This window comes from Lolium perenne, chromosome 3 (genome assembly GCF_019359855.2).
Source record: "Lolium perenne isolate Kyuss_39 chromosome 3, Kyuss_2.0, whole genome shotgun sequence".
Lineage (NCBI taxonomy): Eukaryota > Viridiplantae > Streptophyta > Magnoliopsida > Poales > Poaceae > Lolium > Lolium perenne.
The window spans coordinates 334,311,418-334,329,767 of NC_067246.2; positions in this window are offsets into that span (position 1 = coordinate 334,311,418).

The window sequence follows — 18,350 nt, forward strand, 5'->3', positions numbered from 1 at the left end:
CACCGTCATCTCCATCGACGCTGCTATCTCCCATGAGGAGGGAGTAGTTCTCCATCGAGGCTAAGGGTTGTACCGGTAGCTATGTGGTTAATATCTCTCTCCATGTACTTCAATACAATGATCTCATGAGCTGCCTTACATGATTGAGATCCATATGATGAGCTTTGTAATCTAGATGTCGTTATGCTATTCAAGTGGATTTTACTTATGTGATCTCCGGAGACTCCTTGTCCCACGTGTGTAAAGGTGACAGTGTGTGCACCGTGTGGGTGTCTTAGGCTATATTTCACAGAATACTTATTCACTGAGTTATGATTTGAGTTGGATGTTATCTTGCCAGAGAGTAATTCAGAATAGCATAGTGAAGTGCTTATTTATATTCTTTTATGATTGCAATGTGCTTTGTATCACTATTCATCTATGTGCTACTCTAGTGATGTTATTAAAGTACTCTATTCCTCCTTCATGATGTAATGGTGACAGTGTGTGCATCATGTAGTACTTGGCGTAGTTTATGATTATGATCTCTTGTAGATTATGAAGTTAACTATTACTATGATGGTATTAATGTGATCTATTCCTCCTTTCATAGTATGAAGGTGACAGTGTGCATGCTATGTTAGTACTTGGTATAGTTGTGTTGATCTATCATGCACTCTAAGGTTAATTAAATATGAATATCGAATGTTGTGGAGCTTGTTAACTCCGACATTGAGGTGCTCTTGTAGCCCTACACAGCTAGTGGTGTTCATCATCCAACAAGAAAGTGTAGAGTGGTTTTATTATGTGATCAATGTTGAGAGTGTCCACTAGTGAAAGTATGACCCCTAGGCCTTGTTTCCAAATACTGCAATCATCGCTTGTTTACTGTTCTACTGCATCTGTACTTCCTGCAATATTACCACCATCAACTGTACGCCAGCAAGCACTTTTCTGGCGCCGTTACTACTGCTCATATACATTCATACCACCTGTATTTCACTATCTCTTCGCCGAACTAGTGCACCTATACATCTGACAAGTGTATTAGGTGTGTTGGGGACACAAGAGACTTCTTGTATTGTGGTTGCAGGGTTGCTTGAGAGGGATATCTTTGACCTCTTCCTCCCTGAGTTCGATAAACCTTGGGTGATCCACTTAAGGGAAAACTTGCTGCTGTTCTACAAACCTCTGCTCTTGGAGGCCCAACACTGTCTACAGGAATAGAAGCATGCGTAGACATCACTACCTAGCTCCAAAGACATCTTCTCCAGGCACCTACAACCCCTTCCGCAATCTAATTTACAATAGTCAAATTGAAAGGACTCCCAAGGCAGCATTGCCTAGCAATTGGGATATAGATCGTTCTAACACTGCAGGAAGGATGAAGCCTGAAGCTGAAGAGTGGGGAGATAACTCCAAGAGTTGGGACTCGCCGTCGGACATACTTCTTAACCGCATCGAGCACAATTCGGAGATGATCCGCAACCTCATGTACAAGATTGACGAGCTACAGGAGCTTGTTGAGAAGCTTGTCAAGAATTCATCACCACCACCGCCGAAGGAGTAATTCATCATCGGTATTGGCATCCCCTTGGTTTGTTCCAAGCTTGGGGGAGTGCCGCGGTATCACATCATCACTATCTTTTACTTTTTACTATCAAGTAGTGTCATATCATGAGTAGGGAAGTTATCATATAAGATGGGTTGCAGTGTGGAAGTATCCCTCCTTTAGTTGGTTGTCTATGTATCCCTTGGTGTGAGTTATCGTTATGGAATATTAATGAGAAGTCTTATCACTTACATATTGCACATCTTATTTTAGTTTCCAATCTCTATTATATGATTGATCTTGTTATTAGTATTGGTATCACTTTGGGAGCATTGAGTAAATCTATTTGGTTTTGGCAAACTTAGCATTGGTCAATAGCAACAACACTTTGAGGTTTAAGTAGAAAAGAGAAATTCATGTAGTTGTTTCATTGTCTTCCTTTCTTGTTAGCTCATAGCTTATTATTCTGAAGTTAAAATTGTTTGTGCTTACAAGGAAGATGCATGATTGTTTCTATCACATGTATATTTGTTTGCTTCCCTCAACTCTTATGCTTGCTAATTGACCTTGCTAGCCAAAGACCTGTACTGAGAGGGAATGCTTCTCGTACATCCAAACTTGAATCTAAACCTATGCCATTTGTGTCCACCATAACTACCTACTACATGGTATTTCCCGCCATTCCAAGTAAATACTTCGTGTGCTACCTTTAAACAATTCAAAATTTACTATCTCTTATTTGTGTCAATGTTTTATAGCTCAAGAGGAAGTATGTGGTGTTTTATCTTTCAATCTTGTTGGGCGACTTTCACCAATGGACTAGTGGCTTCATCCACTTATCCAATAACCTTGCAAAAAGAGCTGGCAATGGGGTTCCCAGTCCCAAATTAATTAACTTTCATAATTTTACAAATAGACACTCCTCCATGGTATGTGATTGTTGGATGGCACCCGAGGATTCGGTTAGCCATGGCTTGAGAAAGTAAAGGTGGGGAGGAGTGTCATCTAAATAAAACTAAAATAAAAGGGCACTCCTTCATGGTATGAGATTGTTGGCAGGCACCCGAGGATTCGGTTAGCCATGGTTTGTGAAAGTAAAGGTTGGAAGGAGTGTCAACTAAAAATCTTTATGGGAGCCTGATGACCCACAAGTATAGGGGATCGCGGCAGTCTTCGAGGGAAGTAAAACCCAAATTTATTGATTCGACACAAGGGGAGGTAAAGAATACTTATAAGCCTTAACAACTGAGTTGTCAATTCAGCTGCACCTGGAAAAGCACTAGTAACAGGGGTGATGTGAAAGCAGCAGTAATATGAGAGCAATAGTAACAGTAACACAGCAGCAGTAATAGTAACACAGGAGCAATGGCACCAGAGAATAGTTGATACTAGTTCCAATGACATGTAGAACGAGTATATGATGATGAGAGATGGACCGGGGTTCCCAGCGATCTACACTAGTGGTAACTCTCCAATAACAAGTAACAAGTGTTGGGTGAACAAATTACAGTTGGGCAATTGATAGGATTGATAAAGCATTAAGAAAGAACATCAATTCATTAATCATGTAGGCATGTTTTCCATATATAGTCGTACGTGCTCGTAATGAGAAACTTGCACAACATCTTTTGTCCTACCAGCCGGTGGCAGCCGGGCCTCAAGGGAATCTACTGGATATTAAGGTACTCCTTTTAATAGAGCACCGGAGCAAAGCATTAACACTCCGTGAAAACATGTGATCCTCACATCACCGCCATCCCCTCCGGTTGTCCCGATTTCTGTCACTTCGGGGCCTTTGGTTCCGGACAGTGACATGTGCATACAACTTGTAGATACAATCTAAGCAATAATTATAGAGCTTAAATCTAAGATCATGCCACTCGGGCCCTAGTGACAAGCATTAAGCATAACAAGATTGCAGCAACAATAACTTCACAAACTTTATAGATAGACTAATCATAATCTATCATCCATCGGATCCCAACAAACACAACACCGATTACATCAGATGAATCTCAATCATGTAAGGCAGCTCATGAGATCATTGTATTGAAGTACATAGGATAGAGAGTACGAACTAGCTACTGCTAGAACCCGTAGTCCATGGGGGAACTACTCACGGAGCATGATGGAGGCGGTGGCGTCGATGGAGATGGCTTCCGGGGGCACTTCCCCGTCCCGGCAGGGTGCCGGAACAGAGACTTCTGTCCCCCGAATTGGAGTTTCGCGATGGCGGTGGCGCCCCTGGAGTCTTTCTGGAGTTTCGTCAATTGGTACTGCGTTTTTAGGTCGAAAGGGCTTAAATAGGCGAAGAGGCGGCGCAGGAGGGCTGACAGGGTGGCCCCACACTAGGCCGGCGCTGCCAGGCCTGGGGCCGCGCCGCCCACATGTGTGGTGGCCCCTGGCTCTCCTCCGACTCTCCTTCGGTGTTCTGGATGCTTCCGGGAAAAATAAGATCTTTGGCGTTGATTTTGTCCAATTCCGAGAATATTGCCCGAACAGCCTTTCTGGAACCAAAAACAACAGAAAACAGGAACTGGCACTGTGGCATCTTGTTAATAGGTTAGTTCCGTAAAATGCATAAAAACATTATAAAGTGCAAGCAAAACATGTAAGTATTGTCATAAAACAAGCATGGAACATCAGAAATTATGGATACGTTGGAGACGTATCAGCATCCCCAAGCTTAGTTCCTACTCGTCCTCGAGTAGGTAAACGATAAAACGAATAATTTCTGTAGTGACATGCTACTTACATAACCTTAATCATACTATTATAAAACATATGAGATGAATGAATTGACTCAAGGCAATGATCTATAGTTGCTAACAAATAGATAACATATAGCAAAACTTTTCATGAAGAGTACTTTCAAGACAAGCATCAAAAGTCTTGCACAAGAGTTAACTCATAAAGCAATAGATTCGAAGTAAAAGCATCGAAGCAACACAAAGGAAGATTTAAGTTTCAGCGGTTGCTTTCAACTTGTAACATGTATATCTCATGGATAATTGTCAACATAAAGTAATATGATGAATGCGAATATGCAAGTATGTAAGAATCAATGCACAGTTGACACAAGTGTTTGCTTCTAAGATGGAAGGAAGTAGGTAAACTGACTCAACATAAAGTAAAAGAAAGGCCCTTCACAGAGGGAAGCATTGATTGCTATATTTGTGCTAGAGCTTTGGATTTGAAAACATAAAGAGAGCATAAAAGAGTAAAATTTTGAGAGGTGCTTGTTGTTGTCAACGAATGGTAGTGGGCACTCTAACCCCCTCGCCAGACAAACCTTCAAAGAGCGGCTCCCATGAATTATTTTTATTTTTGGGTGGCACTCCTTCCAACCTTTCTTTCACAAACCATGGCTAACCGAATCCTCGGGTGCCTGCCAACAGTCTCATACCATGAAGGAGTGCCTTTTTATCTTAGTTTTATTATGATGACACTCCTCCCCACCTTTACTTTCTCAAGCCATGGCTAACCGAATCCTTCGGGTGCCGTCCAACAATCACATACCATGGAGGAGTGTCTATTTTGGTTAATTAATTTGGGACTGGGAATCCCATTGCCAGCTCTTTTTGCAAAATTATTGGATAAGCGGATGAAGCCACTAGTCCATTGGTGAAAGTTGCCCAACAAGATTGAAAGATAAACACCACATACTTCCTCATGAGCTATAAAACATTGACACAAATCAGAGGTGATAAATTTTGAATTGTTTAAAGGTAGCACTCAAGCAATTTACTTTGGAATGGCGGGAAATACCATGTAGTAGGTAGGTATGGTGGACACAAATGGCATAGTGGTTGGCTCAAGGATTTTGGATGCATGAGAAGTATTCCCTCTCGATACAAGGCTTAGGCTAGCAAGGTTATTTGAAGCAAACACAAGTATAAACCGGTACAGAAAAACTTACATAAGAACATATTGCAAGCATTATAATACTCTACACTGTCTTCCTTGTTGCTCAAACACTTTTACCAGAAAATATCTAGACCTTAAGAGACACCAATCATGCAGACCAATTTTAACAAGCTCTACGGTAGTTCTCCACTAATAGGTTTAAACTACATGAAAAAACTTAATCATGATCTACTTGAGAGCTCAAAACAATTGCCAAGTGTCAAATTATCCAAGACATTATGAGGCATTTTCTGTTTCCAACCAAATAACCATAAGTATTGTAGCTTCCAACTTTTATCATTGAACATTAAAAGTAAAACGAAGAACAAGTGTTCATATGAAAAAGCGGAGCGTGTCTCTCTCCCAAACAAGGATTGCTAGGATCCGAATTTATTCAAACACAAACAAAACGAAAATAAACACACAGACGCTCCAAGTAAAGCACAAAAGATGTGACCGAATAAAAATATAGTTTGAATAGAAGAAACCTGATAAGTTGATGAAGAAGGGGATGCCTTGGGCATCCCCAAGCTTAGACGCTTGAGTCTTCTTGAAATATGCAGGGATGAACCAAGGGGGCATCCCCAAGCTTAGACTTTTCACTCTTCTTGATCATATATCATCCTCCTCTCTTGACCCTTGAAAACTTCCTTCACACCAAACTTCTCATAAACTTCATTAGAGGGGTTAGTAATCAAAAAACTTGAATCCACTTTTAGTCCTGTAGTGACATATTGCAAGAACTCAATAAAACATTAGCTACAGCTCTCCATGTCTAGAAAACCTCGCTTAAAGTCCACAAGAGACAATGCAAAAAAAAACAGAGACAGAATCTGCCAAAACAAAACAGCCAGTAAAGACGAATTTTAAAGAGGTACTTACGTTGCTCAAATCAGAAAACTCAAAACTAATGAAAGTTACGTACATATCTGAGGAACACGCACGTAAATTGGCAGATTTTTCTGAGTTACCTACAGAGAAAACAGACCAGATTCGTGACAGATAGAAATCTGTTTCTGCGCAGAAATCCAAATCTAGTATCAACCTTCGATTAGAGGCTTCACTTGGCACAACAATGCAATAAAATAAAGATAAGGAGAGGTTGCTACAGTAGTAACAAGTTCCAAGACACAACAAAACAGTAGCAAAATAAACGCATGGGTTATCTCCCAAGAAGTTCTTTCTTTATAGCCATTAAGATGGGCTCATCAATTTTAATGATGCACTCGCAAGAAATAAGAGTTGAAGCAAAAGAGAGCATCAAAAAGCAAGTTCAAAACACATTTAAGTCTAACTCTCTTCCTATGCATAGGAATCTTGTGCACAAATAAATTCATGAAGAACAAAGTGACAAGCATAAGAAGATAAAACAAGAGTAACTTCAAAATTTTCAGCATATAGAGAGGTGTTTTAGTACCATGCAAATTTCTACAACCATATTTTCCTCTCTCATAATAATTTTCAGTAGCTTCATGAATAAACTCAACAATATAACTATCACATGCAGCATACTTTTCATTATCCATAGACACATAATTTTTATCAAGCTCAAAAATAGTGGGATTAAAACTTTCAAACCCACTTTTATCAATAATATAACAAGATGATTGATCAATCTCAAAAGATATGGGACTCATAGATAAAGTCAAGAATTCTCCAATACCATTTTCATTAGTAGTACAATTAATATTATCAAGTAACATAGGACCATCATCTAGAGATTTATCATAAACATTTGCTACGCAAAATTCTTTAGTACCATGCATTTCGACATCAGGCACAAACAAAGCATTATCATAAGATTTATCAAAGTAGCATGGATTATCATAAATAACAGTAGCATAATTATTCTCACAAGTTTTACTTATAGGTAATATTTCAAGAGAATCCACAGGAACATAACATTCAACCTCTTTCGGTAAGCATGGAGGACAATCAAATAGTGTAAGAGATAAAGAGTTACTCTCATTAGAAGGTTGGCATGGGTAGCTAATCCATTCTTCCTCCTTTTGTTCGTCGCTCTCCTCTTCTTTTTCATCCAATGAGCTTTCAGGTTCATCAATTTCCTCCTCTTTTTCATCCAATCCGCTTTCAGGTTCATCAATTTCTTCTTCCACAGGTTCCTGCAAATTGCGAGTGCATTCTTGTGCATTAATGAGTCTCTCTTTATAATCAATGATATAAGGATTATCAGTGTTACTTTCATTGCAAAAATTAAGGATAGAAGAGACATAATCTTTAAGGTCCTTACAAACAACACAAGTTTCATAATTTTTAACCATGAAGGATTCTATCTCAGAGGCTCCCATAAATAAAACAAATTGTTCTACCTCTTCGAACCCAAGATGAATATAGCTATTCCAATTATAGTTCTTAATTAAAACTTCCTCACTAAAGCCACATTGAAATTTAAGATGTTTAGTATCCTGTTGAGAGCAACAGTTTATATCATGGCGTTTAAGCAAGATTTTAGCAATTGCATTCAATTTTTCTATCACAGCACTCATTACTTTACCAGTTCTTGATTCTCTATAATTATTATAATATTCTATAAACTCCAAGTAGGTTATGGGTTCTCCCATAGCAACAGTTTTTAATTTTTAGGTTTTTCAAATTTTTATGGATTTTTGGGTATATGAGAAAAATAAAACAAGACAAAAAGAAACTAAGCAAAAGTAAACTAAGAAAAATAATACTAGACAGAAATAAACTAAGCAGAAATAAACTAAACAAAAGTAAACTAAGCAAAACAAAATAAAATAAAATAAAAACAGAGAGAGAGGTAGAGTGTACTCCCCAGGTGAACTTATGAGTAGAGCTATGCCTCCCCGGCAACGGCGCTAGAAAACAATCTTGATGACCCAAGAGTATAGGGGATCGCGGCAGTCTTCGAGGGAAGTAAAATCCAAATTTATTGATTCGACACAAGGGGAGGTAAAGAATACTTATAAGCCTTAACAACTGAGTTGTCAATTCAGCTGCACCTGGAAAAGCACTAGTAACAGGGGTGATGTGAAAGCAGCAGTAATATGAGAGCAATAATGTGATAACACGACAGATAATAGTAACACAGGAGCAATGGCACCAGAGAATAGTTGATACTAGTTCCAATGACATGTAGAACGAGTATATGATGATGAGAGATGGACCGGGGTTCCCAGCGATCTACACTAGTGGTAACTCTCCAATAACAAGTAACAAGTGTTAGGTGAACAAATTACAGTTGGGCAATTGATAGGATTGATAAAGCATTAAGAAAGAACATCAATTCATTAATCATGTAGGCATGTTTTCCATATCTAGTCGTACGTGCTCGTAATGAGAAACTTGCACAACATCTTTTGTCCTACCAGCCGGTGGCAGCCGGGCCTCAAGGGAATCTACTGGATATTAAGGTACTCCTTTTAATAGAGCACCGGAGCAAAGCATTAACACTCCATGAAAACATGTGATCCTCACATCACCGCCATCCCCTCCGGTTGTCCCGATTTCTGTCACTTCGGGACCTTTGGTTCCGGATAGTGACATGTGCATACAACTTGTAGATACAATCTAAGCAATAATTATAGAGCTTAAATCTAAGGTCATGCCACTCGGGCCCTAGTGACAAGCATTAAGCATAACAAGATTGCAGCAACAATAACTTCACAAACTTTATAGATAGACTAATCATAATGTATCATCCATCGGATCCCAACAAACACAACACCGATTACATCAGATGAATCTCAATCATGTAAGGCAGCTCATGAGATCATTGTATTGAAGTATATAGGATAGAGAGTACGAACTAGCTACTGCTAGAACCCGTAGTCCATGGGGGAACTACTCACGAGCATGATGGAGGCGGTGGCGTCGATGGAGATGGCTTCCGGGGGCACTTCCCCGTCCCGGCAGGGTGCCGGAACAGAGACTTCTGTCCCCCGAATTGGAGTTTCACGATGGCGGTGGCGCCCCTGGAGTCTTTCTGGAGTTTTGTCAATTGGTACTGCGTTTTAAGGTCGAAAGGGCTTAAATAGGCGAAGAGGCGGCGCAGGAGGGCTGACAGGGTGGCCCCACACTAGGCCGGCACGGCCAGGCCTGGGGCCGCGCCGCCCACATGTGTGGTGGCCCCCTGGCTCTCCTCCGACTCTCCTTCGGTGTTCTGGATGCTTCCGGGAAAAATAAGATCTTTGGCGTTGATTTCGTCCAATTCCGAGAATATTGCCCGAACAGCCTTTCTGGAACCAAAAACAATGACGAGGAACCGCACTGTGGCATCTTGTTAATAGGTTAGTTCCGTAAAATGCATAAAAACATTATAAAGTGCAAGCAAAACATGTAAGTATTGTCATAAAACAAGCATGGAACATCAGAAATTATGGATACGTTGGAGACGTATCAGAGCCGCTCTTCGAGAGTTTGTCGGGCAAGGGGGTTAGAGAACCCGCTACCATTCGTTCACAACAACAAACACTTCTCAAATTGTTACTTTTATTCTCTTTATATGATTTCAAAACTGAAAAAGCTCTAGCACATGATTTAATCCCTACTTCCCTCTGCGAAGGGCCTGTCTTTTAGTTTATGTTGAGTCAGTAAACCTATTTCCCTCCATCTTAAGCAAGCATTTGAGTTGTTGAGATCAAACCATCTATATTGTGATTTACTTCATCATGTCTTTTATTCTTCCTTGTTTAGTACAAGTTTTATCTGAATGAATATAGCTTTGAAGGTTATCAATGATTATGAGGAGATTATTATGATTGAGTATGCAAGTTGTGCCATATTAGCTGTAACATAATATGTTAATTGTTCTCTGACCAAGAACGAAGTTTGCCATCACCAATTATGATTTCTTATGCACCTTTATTTGTGATTACCCTCTACTTGTTTCAAGTTGAATTATATGAGGAAGTTGTTCATTAGAATGTCTTGTGTGAATTGATATGATGCTTCTTGTCCGTATTTCATTTATCGACTCTTCACTCCATAAACATGTGGTCCTGTTTACCGAGTTCAGTTTCGCTTGGGGACAAGCGAAGTCTAAGCTTGGGGGGAGTTGATACGTCCATTTTGCATCACTATTTTATATCATAATTTGCTGTTATTCATTGATATATTTCATATTTGGAGATGATACTTATGTTATTTCATCTATTTTGCATGTTTCATGATTATTGGAGGATCGCGCACTGGAGCCAGGATTCTGCTGGAAAAAGCATCGTCAGAAGGCAATACTTCGGAAGATCAACAATTGACAGAAATTATATGAAAAATCCTATTTTTCCAGAAGACGAAGGGAGCCAAAAGGGGGAGCCGAGGAGGGCCGCCATGGGCCCCCCTCACAGGCCGGCGCGGGCCCTGCCCTGGCCGCGCCGCCATGTGGGGAGGGGGCCCACAGCCCCCTCTGGCCCCCTCTCCTTCGCGTACTTCTTCGCCCCGAAAACCTAAGCTGCAGAGGATAGTCGGGAAGAGACACAGCCGCCTCTGCGGGGCGGAAAACACCAGAGAGAAAAGAGCTCTCCGGCAGGCTGAAATCTGCCGGGGAAATTCCCTCCCGGAGGGGGAAATCGACGCTATCGTCACCGACATCGAGCTGGACATCATTTCCATCACCATCATCATCATCTCCATCATCATCACCACCGTCTCCACCGCTGCACATCGTCACCGCTGTAACAATTTGGGTTGGATCTTGATTGTTTGATAGGGAAACTCTCCCAGTATTGATTTCTACTTGTTATTGATGCTATTGAGTGAAACCATTGAACCAAGGTTTATGTTCAGATTGTTATTCATCATCATATCACCTCTAATCATGTTCCATATGATGTCTCGTGAGTAGTTCGTTTAGTTCTTGAGGACATGGGTGAAGTCTAAATGTTAGTAGTGAATTATGGTTGAGTAATATTCAATGTTATGATATTTAAGTTGTGGTGTTATTCTTCTAGTGGTGTCATGTGAACGTCGACTACATGATACTTCACCTTTATGGGCCTAGGGGAATACATCTTGTATTCGTTTGCCAATTGCGGGGTTGCCGGAGTGACAGAAACCTAAACCCCCGTTGGTATATCGATGCAGGAGGGATAGCAGGATCTCAAAGTTTAAGGCTGTGGTTAGATTTATCTTAATTACTTTCTTGTAGTTGCGGATGCTTGCAAGGGGTATAATCACAAGTATGTATTAGTCCTAGGAAGGGCGGTGCATTAGCATAGGTTCACCCACACAACACTTATCAAAACAATGAAGATTAATCAGCTATATGAAGCGAAAGCACTAGACTGAATTCCCGTGTGTCCTCAAGAACGTTTGGTCATTATAAGTAAACAAACCGGCTTGTCCTTTGTGCTAAAAAGGATTGGGCCACTCGCTGCAATTGTTACTCTCGCATTTTACTCACTCGTACTTTATTCAACTGCTACATCAAAACCCCCTGAATACTTGTCTGTGAGCATTTACAGTGAATCCTTCATCGAAACTGCTTGTCAACACCTTCTGCTCCTCGTTGGGATCGACATTCTTACTTATCGAAAATACTACGATACACCCCCTATACTTGTGGGTCATCACACATTGTGCACCGCTGACATTTCTTCGGGTAACTCCCGTTGATAGGATACTTCTCCCCGGCGACTCAGGACTTTGAAGGGTCCTACATATCGGGGTGCAAGCTTTCCTCTAAGCTGGAACCTCTGCATTCCTTTAAGGGGGGACACTTTGAGATAGACGAAATCTCCGATCTCGAAGGTCATCTCTCGGTGTCTCTTGTCGGCGTAGCTCTTCTGTCTTGATTGGGCTGTCTTGAGGTACTCGCAGATCTTGTGAACCTTCTCTTCAGCTTCGCGGAGAATATCTGGTCCAAAGACTTGACTCTCTCCGACTTCCGACCAATTCAGAGGGGTGCGGCACTTCCTTCCGTACAGTGCTTCAAAGGGGGACATTTGCAAACTGGCTTGATAGCTGTTGTTGTACGAGAATTCTGCGTAAGGCAAGCAGTCTTCCCACTTGGATCCATACTCTAGCACACATGCTCTCAACATATCTTCCAGTATCTGGTTGACTCGTTCAGTCTGTCCATCCGTTTGCGGGTGATAGGCTGTGCTGAAATTCAGCCGAGTTCCGAGTCCTTCATGTACTTTCTACCAGAATCTGGAGGTGAATTGGGATCCTCTGTCGGATACTATTGACTTCGGGTTTCCGTGCAAGCTGACTATCCTTGAGATATATAACTCTGCGAGTCTTGGTCCTTGATAGGTGGTCTCGACGGGGATGAAGTGGGCGACTTTGGTCAACCTGTCGACCACTACCCAGATAGAATCATTCCCTTTACTAGATTTGGGTAGTCCGGTGATGAAGTCCATTCCTACGGAATCCCACTTCCATTCGGGAATCTGTAGGGGTTGCAACAATCCTGCGGGGCGTTGATGTTCTGCTTTGACTCTTTGACAGATATCACATTTGGCGATGTAGCTTCCAATTTCTCTCTTCATTCCATGCCACCAAAATTGTTCCTTCAAGTCTTCGTACATCTTGGTTCCTCCGGGATGAATGGAGTAAAGGGTGTCATGGGCTTATTTCAGAATAACTTGCTTCAACTCTGAATCTGACGGCACACAAAGGCGTCCGTTGTACCATAGTACTCCTTCTTCATCTTCAGTGAATCCCGGTGCCTTTCCCGTAGCCATTTGGCTCTTGATCCCATCAATGCTAGCATTTCCCTTCTGGGCTTCCTTGATCTGACTAACCAAGGTAGGTTGGAGTTCAATGCTGGCTAGAAATCCTTCGCTAACTAGCTCCATCCTCAACTGCTCAAATTCGTGATACAAACTGGGTTGCTCTTCTGCAATCATGGAGTTTAACTGACACGGCAGTCTACTCAGGGCATCCGCTACCACATTGGCCTTGCCGGGGTGATAGTTGATAGAATGTGTATATCTGTATTGTACGTATTTGTACTAGGTCGGTTAGGTTTCTTGTATACCAAGATAGATCTCACCTACCGTCATGTATATCTTGTAACTCAAGGCTATTAGCCTATATATATGAACACGCCGGCCCTCATTAGGAGCTGTGCAATCCAATCTACTTTGTCTACTTCCTAATTCATTCATGGTATCAGAGCTACAATCCTAGGCAAATCGCTTCCGCATCCTCCTCATCGCCGGCATGACCTCTCCGGCCTCCTCCCCCGCTGACACCTCGAGTGCGATCATCAGCGCCTCGTCCGCGGGAACCGACGGATCTTCAGCACAGTCGTGTTATCACCAGATTTTGGCCAAATCAGGAGATGGGCCGTAAGGGAGATGGGCTTGGAAGATTACACGTGGAAGATCTCTGAAGCGGCCTTGCACGAAGAGTTTGGGCTAGATTGCCCGTGTATCTGTAATATAGTAGATCGCATCTTAGATTAAAAGGATAGAGTTTTACCCGTGCACGGTTAGGTGCACGCCTAAATTAGAAAGTCCCCTGGACTATAAATATGTATCTAGGGTTTATGAAATAAACAACAATCATCGTTCACCACAAATCAATCTAGGCGCATCGCCAACTCCTTCGTCTCGAGGGTTTCTTCCGGGTAAGCATCATGCTGCCTAGATCGCATCTTGCGATCTAGGCAGTACAAGTTTATTCGTTGCCATGCGTTGCTCGTACTGAAGCCTTTTTGATGGCGAGCAACGTAGTTATCTTAGATGTGTTAGGGTTAGCATTGTTCTTCGTATCATATGCTGTCGTAGTGCAACCCTTAGACATCTAGCCGCCCTTACACCTATCTTAGGTGTAGGGGCGGCACCCCGCTTGATCATTATTTAGTAGATCCGATCCGTTACGGTTGCTCCTTGTTCTTCAAGGATTAGTTTAATATCTGCAATAGTTAGGCCTTACAAAGGGTTGGAGGATCCAGCGACGCGTAGGGTGTAGTTTGCTAGCCCTAGACAGGATGTTCCGGGGATCAACCTCGTGTTGGTTTTTAGGCCTTGTCTAGGATCGGCTTACGATCACCGTACGTGACCGCGAGGCCCAATCGTGAGTAGGATGATCCGATTATGCGGTGAAAACCCTAAATCGTCGTAGATCGTTTTAGCTTTATCTTGATCAAGCAGGACCACCATATATTCGTACACCTCATGCGAATCATGGGTGGATCGGCTCCTTGAGCCGATTCACAGGATAACCTGAGAGCCGATCGAGGCTCGTATTTAATGTTTACGTGTATGCCATGCAGGAAACTAAGCGAGGCATCTCCATCACCTTCCTGACCAGGTATAGGTCAGGTGGCACGCCCTGCACCAGCATCGGACGTGCGTGCGGAGGCTTTGCGGGCGTCGCTCGGAGGGACCAGGGCCATCCGCAGCCCTAAGTTGTTCCCGGCTCTACTGTGTTGCCCGTCGCTGCTCGCCGGTGGGTTTCTGACCACAACACATTCTGGCACGCTCGGTGGGACAATCTTCGACACCAACCACATCGCCATCTACATCTGAGATGGCGGACGGCACCCCAGTCACGTACGAGGATCTGACCGACGAGCTCAAGAAGAAGTATGACGAGGTCAAAGCTATCCTCGAGGCCGACCTCATCGGCTCTTTTCACAGAACCCATTCACATGGCATCAGGTGGAAAGGGTTCTCGCCTGATGGTGCGCTCGATGGAATAGACCTGTCCGCCCCGTCAGAGGAACGCACCAGGTCCCTGCGTCAGGAGATTAACTACATGGTGGCTCACTCGCTGCACCGCCACTCTGAGAACCTGGTGAACACTTTGGAGCGTGTCGCTCTTCGGGTGATCCAGGAGATCATGAGGCACCAGTACTCTCCGTCAGGACCAGCTCTCGGGACATACCAAGGAGAGATGCCACTCCAGTCCCGTCCACCGCTGCCATTTGCGTTGGCAGCACCAGAAGTGCCGAATTCACCGGCATTCGTCATCTACAAGATCGGTGGTGACCCTAGTGACTGCCAGTTCTTGCATGAGGCGCCTAAGAAGATCCCTCACGGGTACATGTGCACATATGTGCCAGACTGTGAATCGGGCGCTCACAAACCAGGCCGCGACAAATAGGACTTGGAAAAGCGGGAGGAACGTCAGCGACAGATCTTGAGAAGCAGACGTGGCTAGCTAAGTATGCCACTCCGACGAACCTCCAGAGCTCAGCTCCTGCAGTTGGCTCAGAGCTGGAAAATCAAGCATGGCTGGCTAAGTACGCCACCCCGGCGAATCTTCAGAGTTTGACTCCTGCAGCCAGCACCGCGGATCAAATCAGTACTATACTGAGAGATCAGTTCGGCATGGTGCCGAAAAGGAGGACAATCGGCTATTCCAAGCCGTACCCCGATGAGTACGAATTGGTCCCGCTACCACCCAAATATCGGCTCCCTGATTTCTCCAAATTCAGTGGATCAGATGGTTCCAGCTCCATCGAGCATGTGAGCCGATATTTGGCACAGCTAGGAACGGCCTCAGCGTCGGATCCACTACGCGTGAGGTTCTTCGCACAGTCCCTCACGGATCGGCTTTCGGGTGGTACACTTCGTTGCCACCAGACTCGATCCGGACTTGGAAGCAGTTGGAAGAACAGTTCCACATGCAGTACCACTAAGAATATTCAGTGTCTGGCCTTGCCGATCTGGCTCAGATACGTCAGAAGCGTGGGGAAACTGTGGCAGAATATGTCCAGCGCTTCAGAAATCTGAGGAACCGATGTTATTCGGCTCGTGTGACTGAGAAAGAAGCAGTCGAGTTGGCAGTGGTGGGCCTTGCATCACAAATCAAGGATATGGCTTCCCAAGCAGACTACCCTTCATCGGCGCACATGGTTCGAAGCGTCGCATATGAACAGCGCCATCCGGACTTGTACCAGGACAAATTCAAGCGGGCAGTAGTCCTGGTTGAGGCAGATGAAGACAAAGGCTCTGCGGGAGATCAAGAGGTAGCAGTGGCTGAATGGACTCGGGGGGCAACCCCCGTGTCCTGCAAATGGGTTAAGCCACCAGGTCCGCCCAGAGGGTTCGATTTTGACGTGACTAAAACTGAGCAAATCTTCGACCTCTTACTCAAGGAGAAGCAGTTGAAGATACCCGAAGGCCTCAAAATCCCCACGGTACAGGAGCTGAACGGAAAGCCATACTGTAAATGGCATAACTCGGTCTCTCATGCCACCAACGATGCAGTGGTGTGGCGTCAGCAGATCCAAATGGCGATAGAACAAGGACGTCTGATTTTCAACCAGTACGCCATGAAGGTCGACACCCACCCCTTCCCCACCGTTAACATGGTGGAGTGCATTTACCCTGAAGGTTGCCAGCCAGGATCCTCGTTCAGCATCAACATGGTAGGACCTGGGCACCACTCTGGCAAGGATGGAGACAAGGGCAGCTGCTCTCGTAGCAAGGACACGGAGGAGGCCGCTCCACGCGATCGGCTCCGTCACGATGGCAAGCGCTACGTCACAGAGGGAGAAGTGAAGAACATAAGATATCAGCGACCTCTCTCTGATCACCTCCTCAACAAGTACGTGAGTCAATATAGCCAACGCCGGTGATCCAGCGACGATGATGATAGAGACCGTCTGGCTAGGGACGCCGGGAGACATCGTCGGCATGATCGCGATGATGAGGAGTACGAGCGCCGTGCCAAGGATAAATCAAGGGAGCAAGATGACGAAGATAGGCACTGGGACTGTCCCTTCTTCAGACACTGCTGGGATTCAGGAATGAGCCGATTGCCTACAATCGGCAATTGCCCAGAATGTAACCAGAAGAAGAAGGAGGCAGCTAACGTGTCCGTGTTCCAACGCTTAGGGCCTCTCCCGCCTCGAAGCAAACACGCTGAGTTCCCTCGGATGGAAGATCTCGAGGATTTGGAAGACGAGGGAGAAGAAGAAGAAGACAGGTACCACCGACCAAGGTGGTGCCCTGATGGACTCAGCCGTTCCCAAAAGCGTAGGGTTCAGCGATTGCGCGGCTTGGAGGAAGCCGAAAGTTTATACCTGCACACGCTAAGGAAGGCGCGGCCTGATCTGGCCGCGAAAATTCAGCGAACCCTGGATGAAGAGGGTCGACCACAAAAAATGGTGTGGCGCCCCAAGCACAGGAAAGCCGATGATGAAACATCGGCTGGCACAAACATGGTGTTCATCCTTCCTTCGGAGTTCAGTGCTCCAGGATTAGACGAGGCACCTGTGGCACAACTTGACTGCGGCCCATGGCCGGTTATCTTTGAGAAGCCACGAGAAAGAAGCTACAGACATCTGAAGGCCCTGTACTTGCGAGGTTATATCGATGGGAGGCCTGTCAATAAGATGCTGGTGGACACCGGAGCGGCAGTCAACATTATGCCATACTCTATGCTACGTCGGTTGGGACGCTCTAGCTCAGATCTGATCAAGACCAACGTGACATTGAGCGATTTCAACGGCCAAGCGTCTGACGCACAAGGTGTTCTGAACGTGGATCTGACCGTAGGAAGGAAAACTATCCCTACGACGTTCTTCATCGTCGATAGCAAGAGCACCTATGTTGTTCTGCTAGGAAGAGATTGGATCCACGCCAACTGTTGCATTCCCTCCACGATGCACCAATGCGTAATACAGTGGGATGGAGATGAGGTGGAGGTCGTCCAGGCCGATGACTCAGCCGAGAATTCAACGGCTGGCATGAACGTTTGGAAAACAGCAGGCCAAGAGCCACTCTCAGGTATTAATTTTGACATTGAGCACATCAACGTGACGAAGGGCAGGGTTAGGCTAGTCTTATCCACTGGCCTGACCGTGTAGCAAGAGCAAACCGATGAGCAAACGTGGCGAGGCCGATCCTTGGATCGGCCCCAAAGATCTATGAAGGAACATTACAAAACCTTCATTTGAGCGATTCAATATTGAGGCCGATTCCAGCAATCGGCCAAAATTATCCTCACCACATGTTCTGCTTGTATGCAA